This window comes from Sus scrofa, chromosome 14 (genome assembly GCF_054392235.1).
Source record: "Sus scrofa isolate SSC_HxYL_T2T_F1_AM1 chromosome 14, Sscrofa_HxYL_maternal_Yorkshire_Landrace_v2.0, whole genome shotgun sequence".
NCBI lineage: Eukaryota > Metazoa > Chordata > Mammalia > Artiodactyla > Suidae > Sus > Sus scrofa.
The window spans coordinates 140,969,054-140,989,256 of NC_139396.1; the positions used below are offsets into that span (position 1 = coordinate 140,969,054).

The following is a 20,203-nucleotide window of genomic DNA, read 5'->3' on the forward strand; positions in this document are numbered from 1 at the left end:
GCGTAGGCCAGTGGCTATAGCTCCAATTCAATCCCTACTCTGGGAACTTCCGTATGCCATGGGTGTGGCTGTAAGAAGACAAAAACCAAAAATAGAAAAGAAAAACCAAAACTTCCTGAAATCCACTGGGAAGTGTTTTTTTTGTTTGTTTTTTTGTTTGTTTGTTTGTTTACTTTTAAATACCTTTTAATTTCAAATATGACTAATAAACAGAATAATGCATATAATACCATGTTACCATAACCCAAAGGAAGTAATTTTAAAAAAAATCCCTAGCTGTCAGAAATCTCTCTTGAACCCCTCCCAATCACTATTACATATTATATTCCCTATTATATCTCATGATACATCGTCCCTCTTAACTTTCATGGTAATCATTCTCTTAAAAATTTGTAATTTAAATATGCATTTCTAACATTGGACTCTGATTGTTGTCTGTTTTTGGACTTATAAAAATTACAAATGAGAAAGCTCACTGCTAAAGGCAAATAGAATATAAAAGTAGAAAATCACCCATTCACAAGTATGCTATCAAAACGAGCAAGCATGAGAAGAGGAGAGGACAAATGCAGAGCACTGAAAATGCATTTAAAATTAGGAGACCGGGAAGCAAAAACGATTCTATACATATATAGAGAGTTTGGGTGCTTTGAGTCCTCACTGCCCTGGACTCCTTGTCTGGGACCTTACAATAAATGCTGCACTTTCCTTCACCACAATCCGATGTCAGTAGATTGGCTTTACTATAAAGTTTGCTTCAGTAACAATCCTTGGCTGTGAAGGACTATTTAAATTTTGTTTTCTCTAGTGGCAATAGTAAGGATTTATGAAGCAACCTTCCTACAGAAATTTCTAGCAGTAGAAAGGATAAATGGTTGACTCCAAGTAAGACCAGATAATGCATCTTTTTCAATTTCCTTATTTTACCTATGGGGCAACTCATATGTAAATCATTCACTTAGCCTCTCCGTTATTGAATGAAACAGTTGATTTGTAGCATGTGTGGAAGGATCCTTATTACAAGTTTTTGATGGACGTGATGGTTAAAGAGTTTGAACAATGAACCCAAATTTAAAATCTATCTCCATGACTTGAAGCTTACTTTGTGACTTCAGTCATTATGTTTACTTCAGTTTTTCAGATTTATAATTGGAATTTCAAGAAGTTAAGACATTTGCACAATTCAAAAGGTAGTGATGAAACTAGTTGAGTTTGCAAAGCCTGTGGTACAGTGTATGACCCCTTAGTTTATGGCACTTAATAAATGAAGGCTATTGTCAATACCATGATGACTATTTTATTAGTATTACTACCAGGACATCAACTGCCCTTTTTAGTTGGTTTAACATCTCCCAAATATCAGAATTCATATTCTCTTTGTTCCTTCTCAGATACATTCTGGAGAATGCTGTCTCAGCCTGATTTCCATTTTTGAGTCACATCCACTCCCTTTAAAAATCAACCCCATTTGTGCCCCAGCATCAGCTCCTGAGCTTCTGTGCTTCTCCAGTGCTTATGGGTTTTGTTTATTAGATGCTAAACTACTGCCACTGGAAAGTGACAAGTCTCAGTTTGCAACCTCTTTGACACAATAAAACTCACTCGATAAAAACAAAAGGAGTCACAGAGATGCAGAGTTTGGGGATTATAAAGAATATCTATTTATTTCAAGCAGTTTGTGTTTATCCAAGTGGCAGCATTAAGGGAGCTGATGCTAAGAAAAGACAGCTTCAGTTAATGAGATAGATTATTTAGGAAAACAGAACTGTCACTATTGCTTGCCATGTAAAGCAGTGAAAGTGTTACTTTTGAATGCAGGCTGCATTAGCAAAGACATCATTTATTCATATTGAGAAGTTCCCCAGAGCTGCACTTTGGTTAATAAAGATAAAACCCTTATGTTGGTTGTTAAATGTTATCTTCTCATCCTGGGAACCCTTCCAACAGCAACCTGGGCGTTGAATCCCCAAGATGATTTGTTTAATGTGGGATCTTCATGTGTATTTCAGAACCTGGATGCGCTCTCTTCACTGATTTCTGGAGGTACCCCCTATGAAAACCTAAGATCCACATCTGGGTGATTTGATAAAGCACAGAACAAAAGGGAGAGAAAAAATTTAGAATCTCAGACCCAGAAAAAACTCACATTTTCACTGAAAAAGTTATCTAGCTTCTAATCTTCCTTTTTCCTCCTTATAGCCAAACTTCCCCATTCTCCTTCGCTTTATCTATCCCGAACTCCCCAGCTTTCACTGAAGTCAAGAATGGGCTCCGTGTCTCTAAATCAAATGAATGGTTTTGGTTCTCTTCTAGTTGATTTATTACAAGTATTTGACACTATCAATACATCCCTATTTCTTTCAAAATTTCAGCCAATTAGTTTCCATGGCTCCCTGCTATTCCCTCTTATAGCTCTTGCCAAGTTTTTCCCCTCCACCCACAGTCATTACATCATTATAGACTGCTGCCCCTCAAGGCTCAGTACAGGCTCTGTTCTCTTCTGCCTTCTATTCACTCTCCCTGGAGGGTCTCACCTATGTCAACACCATTAAATGCCATCTATTTACATTTACAGGTGACTCACAGCTGGCCTGAATCTCTGACACACACGTTTCCTTCTGCTCTGGGTTCACTTGACCAGGTATATCTTTAACAACTCCCCAGAGTTGTCTCCATATCTTTGCAAATTCTCAAAATGCGCTCCCCCCATCTAAAGACCTGAATTTCCTTTCCCAATATAGGCCTCCTTCAAAACCACTATACATTTTGTTTTTCATAAGCCAGAAACTTGAATATTATCCTTAAAATAGCCTCCTTACATTTCACATCCAATCTGTGAAGATGTGTTGTATATTTTAGCTCTAAAATGTTGTTTATAGCTACCTATGCCTTTCTATTTCCAGCCCCAAATTCAGAGCCTGACATATAGCAGGAACTCTATATGAATTAAAGGATCTCTATCGTTAACAAGCCAGTAAAAGCTTGGCCTGGGGCAAGAGCTTCTAATTTTGGCCTCCTCAAGTCAAAACTACCCCATCATAGCCATCATAGCAATTTTTTTTTTTTTTTTTTGCTTTTTAGGGCCACACATGTGGCATATGGAAGTTCTCAGGCTAGGGTCAAATCAGAACTGCCAGCTGCTGACCTAGGCCACAGCCACAGCAATGCCAGATCCGAGCTGCATCTGTGACCTGTACCACAGCTCATGGCAATGCCAGATCCTTAACTCACTGAGCAAAGCCAGAGATCAAACCCGCATCCTCATGGATACTAGTCAGATTTGCTACTGCTGAGCCACAACGGGAATGCCAAAGGAGTTACTCATCCTAGCAATTCTTTATACCAATAATCTGGATGCCTAAAAAGCAAAATAAGATGTCATCTCCCTTTCCTCACCTGAAAGGATTTAAAATTTTTAGCTTCAAGAAATACATCAATTAGCCATTCCATCTTCCCACAGGCCCATCAGACGCCCCTACCCCATTCAGCCCCTCATGTTGTGACAACTATCCCTTTGCTTTTTGCTTCTCTCAATCACTATCTTCCCTGCAGACACAGTGTCTTCTTTCTGGTCCACAATTCTACTCCCCCTCAGGCACCTCCTATTTAACGCGTACTTTAAGTCATAGCTCATTTCTTACTTCTTTAGAAATAGGCACAATAATTTTGCTAACAGGTCAATCATTTCTATTATAGACTCTAATAATACCAAAATTAAATGATAAATAGCTATAATCTATATTTTTCTATATTTTTTTTTAGTATTTGTAGCCTTCTTTAAAAATATATTTCCCAGAGCACAAGTTCATTAGACTATCTGATTATCCTCACCATGGTATCCTCAGAAACAACTAGTTTAATAAGTTTAAATATGAATATGGCTAAGTTTATCTAGTATATATGTTAGAATATACAAATTATTTAGTTCATCTAATAAATATAATTTGTGTATATGTGAATATATTGTACATACACATATATATTGACTTTGGGCCTTAATTTTCTCATTTATTTATTGGGGTGAGTCATACTATTTAAAGTCTTCATGTCTAGATGTGCTAGAATAGAATATTAATACATTTGACAGCAAAATAATAATTGCATGGAAAAAATTTTCCTGTAGCCAAATTCAAAACGCAGCTGAAAAATTACAACTTATTCACAATATATATCATAAATTAAGAATTAATATTCCGAAATGTAAAGAACTCTGACTATAAGTGAAAAATTGCCAAAAACATGATATAGAAAAGAGGCAATGGACTTAACAGATAATTCACAGGAAAGGTATAAAGATATGAAAATATATTTAATCTCTCTCATAATAACAAAACAGTAAAATTATCTTTGGTTACCATTTCTCATGTATGAGATTAGCAAGAATAAAAAAATATAGCCATATACTATGTTGGTAAAGATGCAGAAGAATAGTCACTCTGATACTCATGTGATGCTATTTGAAATAAACTTTGGTAATAAACTTACTGAGAAGTTTTCATCTTCAACAAAATAGGTGTGTTCACAGTATAGCCTAACAATCCAATTTCTAGGAATTTACCCTGAAGACATTTCTCCAAAAATAGTAGGATTCGTATGTAAGGAGGTATTCATTGCGCCATTGTTACAAAATGCAAAACACTAGCAACAACCTGTATCTTAGTACATAGAAAAGAGATTCAGCAAATGGCAGTATAGTCATATAATAGAGCAAAATTATCCAGAATAAAAGAATCGGGATGTGAAAGATCTCTATGATATGAGGTAATTTTCAGGATATACAATTAAGTGAAAAAGTTGAAATACAAATGATTGTATAAAGTATGCTATACTCTGTGTAAGAAAGTCGGGAAAATGAGAAAATATGCCTGTATATTTTAATTATGCATATCAAAGCCACAGGAAGTATAAACTATAGATTAATTGGTCACTTAAATGGCCTGGGTTAGAAATATAGAAAGCAAAGAAGTATGGGATGGGAAATGATGCTTCTAGAAGGGAGCATACTATCTTGAACACTGAATTTTGCAACAATGTTAATTTTCAAATTCTCAAAACCAAAAACTATATAAAAGTATATGAGGGCATTATCAAAACACAGTACAACTAGAAACACGTTTTATAAACTATATTTGGGGAAATAATTTAACCACATTGGAAAGAGGAAGAAAATACAACTAAACTGGATATGTCTTCATTTTTTCAGTATTTAGATTATATGCCTCAGGCTAAAGACAAAATTAATTCTAAAATATGTTGGACTCCGGTTAGTTTTTTTTTTTTTTCCACGAAATGATTGTTTAACAATTCTGAAAACAACTTTCTGTGCATTCTGGGTCTAAGTGAATAAGCAACTATATTGTAGCAAATGGGAGTCCAGTTTCTCATTGTCATAAAAGAAGTTATAAATATCAAAAAGGAGAAGGACATTATAAACTCTCTAGTATTTGATTAGAATTGGTGGCATCAGTGTGAACTTATGATTTTAATATATATAAAGAAATAGTTATAGATGTTTTGCTTGTGCATGTTCACATGTATGTATGTGTTTGTGAAGGCTTGTGTGTATATAGATATATCAATAAATATAAATATGTTGAGAAATACTTATAGACATAAGTGTATAAATGTGTATGTATCTATGTATACATATTTGTGTGTGCATATAGTTCCTAACTGTGCATGGAAAAAGCCTAGAAGCAATGATACTCAAGTAACAATGAGCACACCTAGTGGCCAGATCTTGATTTCTCATACCATTTTCTATTTAAAGAATCCAGGAAACTTTGGAGAAGTGGCTGATTTCAGGGACAGGGTGAACAGAACAAGATACTTCTAGAACATTATTATTATTATATAGTAAAGAAGTGCTCAGAGAATGCCAGCTTCAGGGAGCACCGCTTGTTAAATCTGAGACCATTTGAGCATATCTAAATAAATAAAGACTTTTTAATCCATATGATAAAACAATTCACAAGTCCATTTGTACATAAATACATAAACAATAAAAATTCAAGTAGTAACTACAGAAGGACTAGAGGAATTAGAAAATTACCAACTGGCAACCATCATTATAATTATTGTTTCAGGCAAAAATCATTAATAGATGCTGAAACTGGTATATAAAATACTGATGAATAAGATGCTTCTATGAGGTAGGTAGACTTTCTTAGAAGATAGATCATACAGTATTTGTCTTTCTGTACATGACTCATTTCACTTAGCATGATATCCTCCAAGTTCATTTATCTCATTGCAAATGGCAGGATTCCGTTCCTTTTGAAGACCAAATAATATTCCATTATAGAGATAGACAGAGCTATATCATATTTTCTTTATCCACCCATCCATCAATGGACACTTAGGTTGTTTCCATATCTTAGCTATTGTGAAAAATGCTGCAAAAATCATGGGAGGGCATATACTTCATCAAGAGTTCATTTCCTTTAGCTATACATCTAGAAGTGAGACTATTGGATTATATGGCCATCTGTTTTTAATTTTTAAATGTTTCCAAAAATATACACAGGTATAAGCATGTGTAGAGAGAAATGACATACAGATATATGAACACATGAAAGGGGTTGGGGGGGGGAGAGAGAGAAAGGAAGAGAGGGAGGAAAAAGGAGGAGGGAGGCACAGAGAGAGAGCAAACTAGAGTTGGAACACACATGTGTGTGCGTACAAGACAGAGAAAACAAGTGGGACAAGTTAACATCTGGGAAATCTGGATGAAGGACATAAGAAAATTCTTAGTACAACTCTTACAACTTTTACAAGCCAGAAATGATGCCAAGATAAAATTTAAAAGAATATAAAAAATCCTATGATTTTATGCATTAATCAATAACTTTGTAGTAATTAATGATCAAAGCCGAAATGGTTGTATCACTTCATTACTATCAGACAATTTGTTAGAAACAAAGCCAGATGTAGTGGTAAATCTTGTGTATTCTTTTCACTAAATACTATGTTCCTACAAATCAACAAAATAAGACACCAGTTTCTACTCCCCCATTCTTATGTGGATGGCAGATGTTGATCATTGAGTGATTGATCCCTTTACCCCCACCCCTCTGAGCCAGGACAAATGGTCTCCTAGCCTCCTTAATATACTGCCCAGGAGAGTCTTTAATGATCAGTGAAGGTGCTCGGGTTGAAACCTGTTTCCCATTCTAAAGATCACACATTGCCCACTCTAATTCACATTGAAGTGGCAACACCTCATACCAGGAACTTGAGGGGAATTTGTTTTTTTAGGGGGTGACAAGAAAAGTAGAAGAAATAAAATTCTCTACTTTGAAAGCAAGAGGTATACTATGTCTAAATAAATTTTAATAACTTAAGGTTAGTCTCTTCCCTGCAAGCAGAATTCTGTTGGCATAAATACATGTAAAAGTTCCTTGTCTTGTGTCATCGAGGTAGCCATATCAACATAGAGCTCTCCCCTTTCCCACTCATGAAGCAGAGAAAAAGTTTATTAAAATCCCTTTAATGTTTGGCTTGAAGATCTAAGACAGTAGAGATTGTTTTTAGAATAAAGAATGGTTAAACTAACAGTAGTCTTTGATGAATGATCATTGCACCTCCTTCACAGCCTTTTATTGTTCACCCTGGCCCCCCACTTTGAGTCTAGATATAAATTCAGAATCTCTCTTAATGAAGTGCCTTGGACCATCACTATTGATTTCAGTTGACACTCATAACAAAGCTCATATGCTTTCACAGTGATTCTACCTTCCTAATTGGAAGTCACTGTATAGGATAAATGGCTTATATCAGATATTTCCTTGGGATGTTATTTCAATTAGGAGTAGGGGTGAGGACAATGGGAATGGGAGAGTTAAAGTGGGAAAAGAAAACCAGTCGAAGGAAATTGTTTTTGATGGGTAGGATTCTCACTGGTGGTCAGGAAGAAGAAATCTGAGAATTGTGCCTCGAGATCTCAAAGAGACTATCCGCTGGTTTTATAATACATGAGGGTGACTATGGCAGAAAGTTCCATTTGCATTTTAGGACTGGATTGAGACTCAACCATCCTGGACTAGGGCACATCTTTGCAGCATAGTCTAGCCTCATGCAAAAGGTAGATACTTGGCCCATGCAGTCAAACCTTAAAGAAATGTGTAATAAATAGGTTTCTATCTCTGCTTTGTTGAGGGTCATATTTTGGCAAGGCTGCCTCAGTGGGACAAGGCTACAGATCGTTTACATGCCTTCATGCCAGTGGAAGGCTACTTTCATGAAAGGGACTAGTCCTTAATTGTTGAAACTTAATAGTAGCACAAGTCTTGAAAGGGAACCAACCCACTTAACTATTAATCCTCTAAGTGGTAGTCTTAGTCTCTGGAAGCTTGGAAAATGCTAATCGGCAGCCCTTGCCACTTCAATCTAATTTCCCAGTCTAATTTCCCAAATTCCCTCCATTGGCAGCTGCAAGTGCCCCAGGGTGCATATTTCACATAATTGAGCTTTATCACTAGAGCCTGTTCTGAGAGGGTCAGCTGCCTGAATCCTATTGAAAATGCAGAGAGAAGAGAAAGTGCTTGGCTGATTCACACTTTGGGATGCTCAGAGCTTGCCCTGGTTGCTCTATGGTCTGAAACAGTTGGAAGGGAGACTTCAGCTCTGCCAAAGAAAATAATAAAAAATAGGACACCATACTCATGAGAAAGAAAGAAAACCTCTGGTTAGGACCTACACAATATAAAAGGCTACTATCTCCCTCTTTTGAAACTTTAACTATCTGAACTAAGGCTCATGCAAATTATTATTATCAAAGACCACCTTGCATTTACAGAAATCTCATACATCTCATTACATTTTGTCTCCAGGACAAGGTTATAATTGGTTCACTATTTCTGCCCATTTTTAAGATTAGGGAAATGAGAATTAGAGAAGCCAGTGGATTATTCTGTATCATCTACTAAGACGATTTCACGGTCAGGTTTTCTGACTCTAAACCCAGGGAGTTTTATTACTACTACACTTCTTAGCAATTTTGTTCTTCCTAAATCCTTTAATATCTATCCCCCCCAACTTCTCTCTCTTTCCCAGCTCTCCTCTCACTCTCTCCCTCTCCCCCGCCTCCAGAGACTATAACCTGCCAAGTTACCAGAATAGTATCCAATAGCTCAGACTCCCGCCAAAGGCTGATAGTCTTAGGCTAAGAGTCAATGACACGTTTAAAACTGGGAACAAGTGCTTAACATCAGAGACGAGTCATCAACAGATGGAAGCGCTCATGATCAAGGGATAATAAGTTAGCTCTGACTGTGGGGGAGAGATGATCTACTTGAGCTGGTGGGGTGGATCTGGGTCCCCAGATTTAACTGTGTAACTAGGATGAAGAGAGCTTCCTGGAACACCAAGGGTATCAGCACATGGCAGCCTCAAATAAAGATTGTATAGAAGAAATTGGAGAGATTTCCAGCAAAGCACCAAAGCCAAGATTTGATATTTTAAACCCAATATTAACTGAAGCCAGACTGTCCTTGAGAACACAAAAATAAAAGGTCTATTTTCACTGTTACAGGGATAAAAATGATGGATTTTCAGTTGTACAGGTTGAACCCTCCATAAGTAGGGTAGAATGGATTGCAATGGTACCTCTCTTATCCCCAGTCTCTTGTCTCATCCCTTTGGGGTATTATAAAAAGCACTAAAATCCTGAGTACCATTCTGCTGATGGTGGAGCTTCCTGGACCAGAGGACCATCCTTGATTGCATTTGTTGTACTGCCTAATTTTACCTGTGTCAAGCGCAATTAACATTGGATCAGCAGCGAAAAAGGCTGACTCTCAGGGAGGTAATTGTAAGAAACATTTTTGAGGCCACACAGTTGCTTCATACCGATAAGTCCTGTAAGGGAAACTTAGGCTGGCAGATTTATGGAACTTCTCTTAGAAAAGAGACTTCACTGGGCCACAGGTGACAATGTAATCCACTCATTTCTCCCACCTCAGGGCCTTGCTTTATGCTAGAGGAATGGACTTTAAAAGCGGAATCTCATTTTATCCAACAAAGTAATTCACCAGCATTATTCAATATTTGAGGGAAAACTGCAGTGAATATTCTGAACATTTAAAGACTTGGTTGTTTTTAAACAGTTTACTGAGATATCCGTTCATATAGCATGCTTCACCCTTTTAAAAATACATAATCCAGTGACTTTCAACATATTCACACAAGTGGGTATCTATTACCATAATTAATTTTAGAACATTTTCTTTGTCTCCAAAAGAAATGCTACACTGCTTGGTCCTCAAATCTCCTCAGCCCTTCTTACTAACCTATTTCCGTCTCTATAGATTTATCTGCTCTGGACAGTTTACATAAATGGGATTATAAAATATGGGCTTTCTTTCATTTAGCATGTTTTCAAGGTTCATCCATGTTGTAGCATGTATCAGTATTTTACATCTTTTTATTACCAAATAATAGTCCATTGGTGGTTATACCATGTTTTATTTGATGGACATTTGGATTGTTTAAAATTGTTGATTATTATAAATAGTTACTTCTGTGAACATTTATGCACACATTTTTGGGTGGACATATCTTATTTTTCCTGGGGATATATATACCTTGTAGGAGAACTGCTTATTTATATGATAACTCTATATTTAACTATTTGCAGAAGTTACAAACTGTTTTCCAAAGCAGCTACACCATTTTACATTCCTACCAGCATGTAATGAGGTTTCCAACTTTTCTGCATCCTTGCCAACACTTGCTATTTGCCTTTTTAATATTTTTGTATTTTGAAGATGATAGACATTAAAAATGTTTGGTTTGGGTTGTGAAAGGTTAGATTTTCACATTGAGGTCAGACTGCCTCCTGAGCTTTCTATCAGATCAGCTGTGCTCATTTGCAGGGTAAGGGTTGAATGATAAATAATAATTTCAGTTTGTGGTCTCACATATATTGTTTTTATGTGAGAAAAAAACATGGGCATATGAAAGTTCCCAGGCTAGGGGTCAAATTGTATCTGCAGCTGTCAGCCTATGCCACAGCTATAGCAATGCAAGATCTGAGCTGCATCTGTGACCTAAACTACAGCTTATGGTAATGCCAGATCCTTAACCCACTGACTAAGGCCCGAACCCACATCTTCATGGACACTACTTGGGTTCATTATCACTGAGCCACAGTGGGAACTCCCTATGGTCATATATTTGCTTGCAGAAATGCTGTCCCTTAGGCTGGCATTTGTGGAAGGCTTCCACACCCTGGACAGAAAGTCGCAATTGAAAATTGATCCCAATTTAAAAACAAGAACAAGATCGAGGAATGCAGGGACCCTGGCTATTTTTATTCATCTTTGTGAATTCATTAGTCTGAACTGGGACAGGTAAGGAAGATTTGGAAAAAGAGAGAAACAGGCAAGTCCAAAGAGGCAGTGGAATCTGCGAGCCCAAGAGAAACATGATCCTGTCAAAGCCCAGCAAAGTCCTATGTCCTCAATAAAGAGGCCTGACCAACCCCGCAAGCTGGGGACCATCAGGGTCGGTCTCAGGTAGGAAGCCCTTATGTGGGTATAGGAAACTGATCCACTCTCTGAATCTCGGGGTGCCTGGTGCCTAAAAATAATGCAGGTTTTGCATAATGGCTGTGATATTTAGGACCTGATCCAGTTCAAACACAGAAGAGAAAGCTAAGCCAAGAGTGAATGGGCCAGTAGGTTTATTTGGGCCTGAGAATCTTTTACTGAAAAATATCCTCTATCCAGTCAACCAGATGTGCTCAAGTGGATCTAAAACACAGCATGTGGAAGCTGTACAAGGACTGTAATCCACAGTCCTGCTCTCATGAGCTCCTGGTCAGGGAACCCATATGTGATCATTGTAACCTGTTTTATTTAAATCCCTTCATATAATATTTTTATAAAGAAAAGTTGAAAGGATTGGAAATTGAGGCAGCAGGGCAGTATCCTTTTATAACTATTTTGATGAAAATTCACTTGAATATATTTGTTCTTATTTAAGGAGTAAGTTTCCCACTAACATTAAAAAAAATATCACAGAAGATTACAAAAAATAGGAAAAAAATTATAGAGGAGGATGGAGAGCAAAGGAGCTTCTTCTCAGGCCATTAAAATAAGGAGTATGAAGCATGGAATTTAGCCATGGATCTACCTCTCCCTGGGGTCTGCATGATTATCGCTTTCTAAATGACAAATGATTCAGATTCTAGAAAAAAGCTCACTTAAGTCAGTGATACTTGGGTTCTATCTGAGTCAAATCACAATAGATACTGTCATACATACATATCTATATGCATCATAGAACACAAAAGCCAACTTTTTATTAATTGAAGTTCTCTCTAGTATTACTGAAATATTTTTAGAGCTTATATTCTCCCTGTTTTTCCTGAATTCCTGTAGAGAACTCCACAGATGATTTAATCATTTGAAGAGGTTTTAGCAGCCAGTAAAATATTTGAAAAATTGCTTGGATTGAAACAACAAGCATTTCCTGTTGCTGGTGAATCTACAGGTAGTGGGAATGTCCATAGGGCTGAGTCGTGCAGCAGTTGGTATGTCAGCTGCTGGCTAGTTGCTCTGGAATGGCCTTGCCTAGAAAAATTGGGTCTTTAAGCCATGTTGCTTTTCATGCTCCAGCAGATTAGCCGTGACTTATCATGACAGTGGTGATATTACAAGAGACATAGAGTGGAAATATGCAAGACCTCTTGAAACTTGGGCTCAGAACTTTAAATGTCTTCCATTGTCAAAGTAAGTCAAAAGTTAGCCCAAGTTTAAGGATTGGAAAAATATATTCCTGCTGTTTGTGATGATAGGAGGAGCTGTAAAGAGACTCACACATATAAAAGGGTGTGAATGCTTGGAGTGGGTAATTGGGGCCATCTTTAGAAATCTTGTGTATGTTATCATCTTTGTTGGGTAAATGCATATTATCATCAAGTACAAATGTAAGCAGATTCATTACTAAATATTCCAGTACTGCAACCTAGCTTTTATTTATTTATTTTTTTGTCTTTTTAGGGCTGCACCCACGGCATATGGAGGTTCCCAAGCTAGGGGTTGAATCAGAGCTGTAGCCGATGGCCTACGTCACAACCACAGCAACATGGGATCTGAGCCGCATCTATGACCTACACCACAGCTCACAGCAATGCTGGTTACTTAACCCACTGAGCAAGGCCAGGGATTGAACCTGCATCCTCATGGATGCTAGTGAGATTCATTTTCCACTGAGCCATGATGGGAACTCCTGCAACCTAGCTTTTAGTACATAATTGGTCAATTATGTGTGGCATCTAACCTAAACACCCATCTGATGCTTAAATTCTTCCTCTACATCTCCACCAAGGTGACCTCTCAAAAGGCAAGAATCTCAGTACATCCTGGATTATCACTCAAGTGAATCCTAGACCCACACATTTCTGCAAATATCTCTTCATAGATGACACTAAAATTCTCTTAACCTGTAAAAACATTAGCATTATTTCCTCCATAAAACTGTCCCTCTTCTTCCTATTCTCCATGTTTCAATAAATGACATTGCCTAATCCTAATACTATGGAAGCAACTAAGATTCCTACCCTCACTTACCTTCTGTACACAGTTGTTGCATAAGTTTCTATAACTCTACCTTAAAATAACTTTTTAATCTTGTTTAACCCTATATTCCACTGTCCCTGAATTATTTGAGGTTCTCTTTACTTTGAACCTGGATTATATGTCATCTTTTGGGCTTGCCTCCCTGTTCCTGGTATCACCTGTCTCTAGTCTAATTATTCACAATTCTCCTGGAATACATTTACTAAAATTCCAATCTGACCGTAGCCTCCCTCTAGCTAAGTACCAATGGACTTCAACTGTTTTCCACCTAAAAACTCAAGGTCCATACTATGGCATCAATGTCTTTTCTGATCTTTCCTGCCCCTCCAGGATATTGTCATTTTCCTGCTTTTTCGTGTCCTTGCCCAGCTTCCTATTATCACAGTTGCTTCTATCTCCTTGCAGTACCCTTCCTTCCATTGTGACATGGGAGGTAGAGCTCTTGGTATTTAGAGCATGTGTTTTAGAGTTAGATGCCCTGATTCTGAATGTTGAGTTCCCATAATCTCACTGAACTACGCTTTTCTTTTGTAAATTGAAAACAGTAATGGTGCTACCTCATACGGTTGTGTAGGGTATTAATTGTAAATAATGTATGCAAATAAGTTAACATAGTTACTGGTACAAGCACACCACAATGTTAAATGTTGATGCCAATATTTCTACCTCCTCATTTTTTTTTCTATCTCTGAAGGCCCTGTTCATATTTTAAGACTCAAACTGTACATCTTGGAGGACCCAGTTTGGACTGGAATTATACTGTCATAGGCCATTATTCCTCCAATGGGTTTCCAGAAAACCCTGAAAATACCTTTATTATAAGATTTATTATACAACATAGAACTTTCTAACCCTTCAGAAAACTAAGTATCCTGAAGGAAGGACTGTGCTTTATTTAGCTTTGAATCCTTCAAACCAATGACTGATTCACTGCAGATGTCCAATGAATGTGAGTTTCTCTTGTGAAGTTAAAGAATATCGGGATCCAGCTTTGGTGGGAATAAATATGTGTAGTCATAGATGAAGAGGTTGTTAAGGGATTAAAATTTCTTGGCTCAATGAAGTTATTTACTCAATCAGCTTCCAGGTCATATTCTGGCAGCTGGGTAGTGACCAGCATAAGAGCTGGTAATTCAGGCATGCCTCAAGAACCTTGGATCAAAACAAATGTGATCCAGCAAAGCCTTGGCTCAAGACAAGCACAGCTGACTTTGATTCTAAACCATTCAGTTGATTTCATATGCAGGGTCAGTCAACATATCCTGTACAGGTGGATTTATTATGAAAAACATCAAAATGGAGAAGTCAACATTTTGGGAAGTTATCAATATCAGATGGAAGTGTAATGCCCACATTTTCTTGAATCTGCCAGTTTTTTTTTTTTAATTTCCAAAAGAAAAAAAGCATGAGAATGAGTCCTGTTTCCCATCTTAATCACGCAGGCTTTCAATTCAGTCTTTTATTAGTTTGACTACTTTCCTCTTTCTAGTATGATCAGTATTTTTGGTGTTAAGAATATGCTTTTTAACCTTGACACAGTATCTATAATTTGTAGATGAGATTGTTTCCCCCTATATTTTACTTCTTATTCAAATCCCTTGAACTTGCTCATCAATCAGAGAATGCATTAGAGGGGCAGAATTTTAACAATCCTTTCAACCTCCAAACTTCCTAGTAGGATTTTTCAGCCTGATAAGTTTCATTTTCATAAATTCTTGCTTTTGATTCCACATAATTTCTGTGACTCTTTCTCCTGTTTGCTCTGGGTTATCTGGCAACTAATGGCATCATTATTTGGAGACACAGGAGATTGAGAGAAATCTAGAATTTCTGTCTGCCAATTTTTAGTTTTATTTTCTAAATCTAGCTCTTTGCTTTCCCCCTTATTTATCTCTTTCAAAACCTTTCCAGTACAATCCATTTCCTCTATTCCAGAGAGCATGGTTTATATATAATTAACTACTGCAAAAACACTTCTGATTCCTTTCATTTCCTGTAGAGGGAGGGATATTTCACCATCTCCAGTATGTTTTTGTGGGTTATACAGGAAGAATAATGACACATAGAGTGAAGAATTTTGAATGGCTCTACTCTTTTATGATTGAATAAACTGTATTGCATGTGAGTTAGCCATATACTATTTCATTATGAAAGATAAACCATTTAGAAAAATATCTCATAAGGTAATTTCAAAAAGCTCTCATTTCCTACTATTTTATGCTTATTTGAACTTCTTATGTAATTATTAATTGTATTGTTTTGACTTATACTTAAGATAATTTAATTACAAGGTGAATGAGGATTGACTTGGAGTAAATATCTGTACAGATTAAATTTGCTGTTTAAGTTCAAATACCTGTGGAATGAATGAAAATACAGATGATCATAGGCACATATATACCAGGACTCTTCCCCCAAGACATATGCATGAAATTTTCTTAACTAAGATCACCGAATACTGAAACCACACTGACACAGGTTTTAACTCCATACTATATATAAATATATGACTGTATTTGTTTATCCTTATCCTCTTCTGCAAACAATGATATTCCATTGATTCGCTCCTTCTCCTTGAATGTATATATATTCCACTGAATTTTATACAAAACACGGTCAAAGGTGACATTAAGCCTTTTTAAAAACCCATGTATGTTGGCTATCATCATGCTATTATTACTGTTAATTTCATATTTTACTTACTTGGTGTTATGATGTTAGAAATAAATTACGCAAAACATATTTTTCCCTGGTTACATGGCTTCCTTTTAGGTGAGGCCAACAGAAGGGAGGCTCCAGAGAAGGGGAAAGGAAGTACATGGTTCTACTTTTATTTGCTACCACTGCATCCAACGAAAGAATTTTTATGCTTTGGACATCCTGCATAAGCAAACCAAAACCTATCTGTAATGTATCAAGGTAAAGAAATGAAAATCTAAGGACAACTAATCACAAACAGCCAGCTAGGCTTTTCCAAATAATACAACTGCTTAAGCTACAGCCAATCAAGTAAGTTCCCTGATTTGCTTCTGCCTCTTCCCTAGGAAGTCTGGCATCTTGCCCTTAGCTCCAGTCATGGAGCACCTCTAACCATCTGTGGATTGGACCTGCCCAATTCAAAATGGTTTTTGCTCAGATAAACTACTGAAATTTCTAATATGCCTCAGTTCCTTTTTCAACAATACTCTTACTATCTCATTATGAAAAGCCTCCAGCTTGGTCTTCTGCCTAATCTCTTTCTGCACCATCCAGACTGTGTTTATTGACAAGATCTGAACATAGTTTCTCTTGATATCTCAAGATACTTGGTGCCACTAAGATTATGTCAACATAGCCCAATTCATGGTTAAAGAGGGCTGTCACCATCTCTCAGAGGACATCTGACTTTCTCTGTTGTTGCAGCCTTATTTCTGAAGAACATAAAACCTGAGTAAGCAGAAACATATAGCACAATTGCCTCATTGTTTCCATAAAGGTCATTATTTCTAGCATAAGGGTATTATTTAAAATATTGACATATAGTTATAATTCTATTGTTACATATATATTATATTATATATATATATATATATATGTATATATACACATACATATATATATGAAATTGGCTCTTGTCTTGGCTGTTTATGATTCTGGTAATGTAACACATGCCTCACTGGGACCTGCTGATGGCATCTGCCAGCATTTCCATTTGATAACAGAAGCTGGAAGCAATAATGCTGGATGTTTATTTTTGCTAATGAAGAAAGAGCCCTAAGACCTGACTGACCTTTACTTATCCAGAATCATTTTAATTTAGCAAAACTTGTTCTGCTTTGGATTGAAAAAATTGACTTTCTTATTTCTATTGTTCTGTCCTGGAGGGGAAAATAAATTAATGAGGTGCACAGAACCATTTGATCACCACAAAGTGCCTGTGCTGCCTTTTGGCAGTTGAGGAGGCATTGGAAAGGGAAATTTTTAGTACCACGGGCACTGCCCCTCCTCTGAAACTGGTCACCCTGATTGTGTTTATGTTATTGAGTGTGCTTTACATAGTCACCACATTCCTGCTCAATCAGCTCCTTTTGAGAAAATTCTGTGTGCCTCTAAGTGCAGATATGGGCAGGCTGCCAAGGCATTAATCAGATAACTATCACTGCATTTGGGAAATACTTTTCCCTCCAGATTCTTCTTGTGCACCTTCCTTCCTCATTATCCTTGTCCCTTAAACTAATTTCATTCATATGTTACAGAAGGCTGTTGGTGTTCCAGGATGGGTGGGGAGACCGATAATCACAACTGCTCTGTGTGAGAAGACTTTACAGGAGCCATTGCTTACAAAATTCCTACAGGTGTTATCACCCTCCTTGGGTCACTTCCTTTCTGCTCTCCCAGAATCCCCAATTCCAGGGGTAACTCTCCTTTTAAGCACCATGCAACACACACCAGACAGTATATATAGTAGTTTTTCCACTCCACTACATAGCCTCAAAAAGTATCACTTTACTCATTTATAAAAGGGGACATGCCCCCTGAGTGGGACAAGTGTTAGAAAAGATAATGACTGGAATGCAAATGTCATACACCTCCACACAATGTGTGCTCAATAAAAGGTAAATATTTTAAAGCTATTTTAGATAATCCTAAACCCAAAGGAGGACTTTTGGCGTACAGGTGCATTGGTCCCAATGGCAGGTGGTTACACAGGTTAACTGAACATTGCTTGGCTCAAACACAAGTTCTCAGGCTTCTCCTAGACCTACTGAATCAGATGCGCTTAAGTTTGCATGTTTCAAAATATTGATAATTCTGATGAGCAGTCAGGTTTGTGAACTGGTACCATATTCACCCCACATTTTAATGCTAAAATACATCTTTAAGCAGCACTGCTTGTCCCTCTATCTTTGTTTTAGATGGTTACAGTGACAGTTAACTCACTAATTCTTGGTGCAGACTTGTCTACATATAATAGTTTGAGAAGTGTTTCCCTTTACCAAACAAAAGCTGTCTTTTAATTGATGCTAACCCTAACCCTTGGATTTATCAAGATAAAATTTAACATTTTTCTGCATTTAAAGACCCTACAGTTATTTGAAAGACTTAACTATCTGAGTTTTTTTCTCCCAAATGGCTATGCACCCTGACAAAACCCATTTCCCAGAATCTTAGCTCCTTTTTTACCAAATTTTGCCAAATGCATTCTCATTGCTAGAGTTCAATTGCCTTATCCTTATAGTTCTCTTATAATTTCCTCTTTTGAAAGTCTTATTTTTTTAATATCTTATTCCAGTTACTTCTTCTAACAAGCAGGGAATATGTTCTTTCTGAAAGATTTTGCAAAATAAATTTCAGATCATTTTTTAACGTATGTGATTTCTATATCCTCAATCTCAATTTAAGTTGCTCAAGGTCAAGAGTATGATTTTTCATATAGTATATGAAGATTTAAAATGGGTTAGAGTTGAAGTTATTAAGAAAATACATGGAGCAAAGTTCTACACTCAGATCCATTTTAGGAATAAGGCATCAGAGATCATGGTAAGCTAAGAGATTTCTTTTGGTATTCTAGTACAAAGGCTACTTCTATTAAGACGACTACATTTGTATAATGCATAGAAGTCAGGCTAGCATTCTAGAGGATTTTTATATTTATCATAGTCCTTTTAGCTAATTTTTTAAAGTCAAATATTTCACATACTTCTCTACCAAAAAAAAAAAAAAAAAGAAAAAATTGCAAGAGAGATACTGCAATTTTAGGTCAGCATTTCCACACAGTCACAGTGGGCTGGGGAAAAATGCTTCTTACCCATTTGAACTGGAATTATATTCTCCATATGACCTGCCAGGGCACTGTAGGCATTTCATTTTACCTTGCCTCTCTTGCATACATTTTTAAAACTTGAACTGTAAGTTAATCCCATGCAATACCCAGAACTGGCACATAGGCAAACACGTATAATAGATGTGTATAGATTAAGTTTTAAGTTATCTGAGGTCCCTAACATGTGAAGCAGTGACACAGTATCTCAGTACTTTGGAGTAGTTTACACAATCAGCCTGCCTGCTTCAAATCCCCATTTTACCACTTACAAGCTCTGTACCATTAGGCAAAACATTTAATCTTCTATAGCATGATTTCTTCAGCTGCAAAATGGACAATGTAGTGTTGTTGGGAAATTCAAATGAGAAAATGAATGAAAACCTTTAGCAAAAGGTTTAATAAAGTTATCTATCATTTTTTTCCAGATTGGGCACCAGGACCCATGTCTCCTGGAACCAGCATGGGACTATTTTTATTGTACAATTTTGCTATACGTGTGCTTCACCAGTCTACACTCTCTGAAGCTTCAAAAGGGAAAACCTCACTGGAGCTTAGGTGGGCACTGGGTGAGCCAGTGAAACATCTCAACATGCTACTCAACCCCCAACACTTCTCATAAGGTAAATAGGAAGAAACTTCTACCTATGAGATGACATCCCCATCATATAAGATGAACGGACTGTGAACCGGGTTGAATTTTTGATGACCCTTTAGTAACAACTGACAGGAAATCAAAAATGAGAATCAAATGATATGATTTGTTAGGCAAGTGACAATGGGGTTCAAGTTAATCTCTGTAAATCCTGATAGTGTTGTG

The 20,203-nt window shown here is 36.9% G+C and overlaps 1 protein-coding gene across 2 annotated transcripts in view; it reads right to left on the minus strand.

Moving 5' to 3' along the window:
• The window catches only part of LOC106506120 (uncharacterized), a 396,310-nt gene that overhangs the window by 29,036 nt on the left and 347,071 nt on the right, over positions 1–20,203 (minus strand). The window lies entirely within an intron of this gene.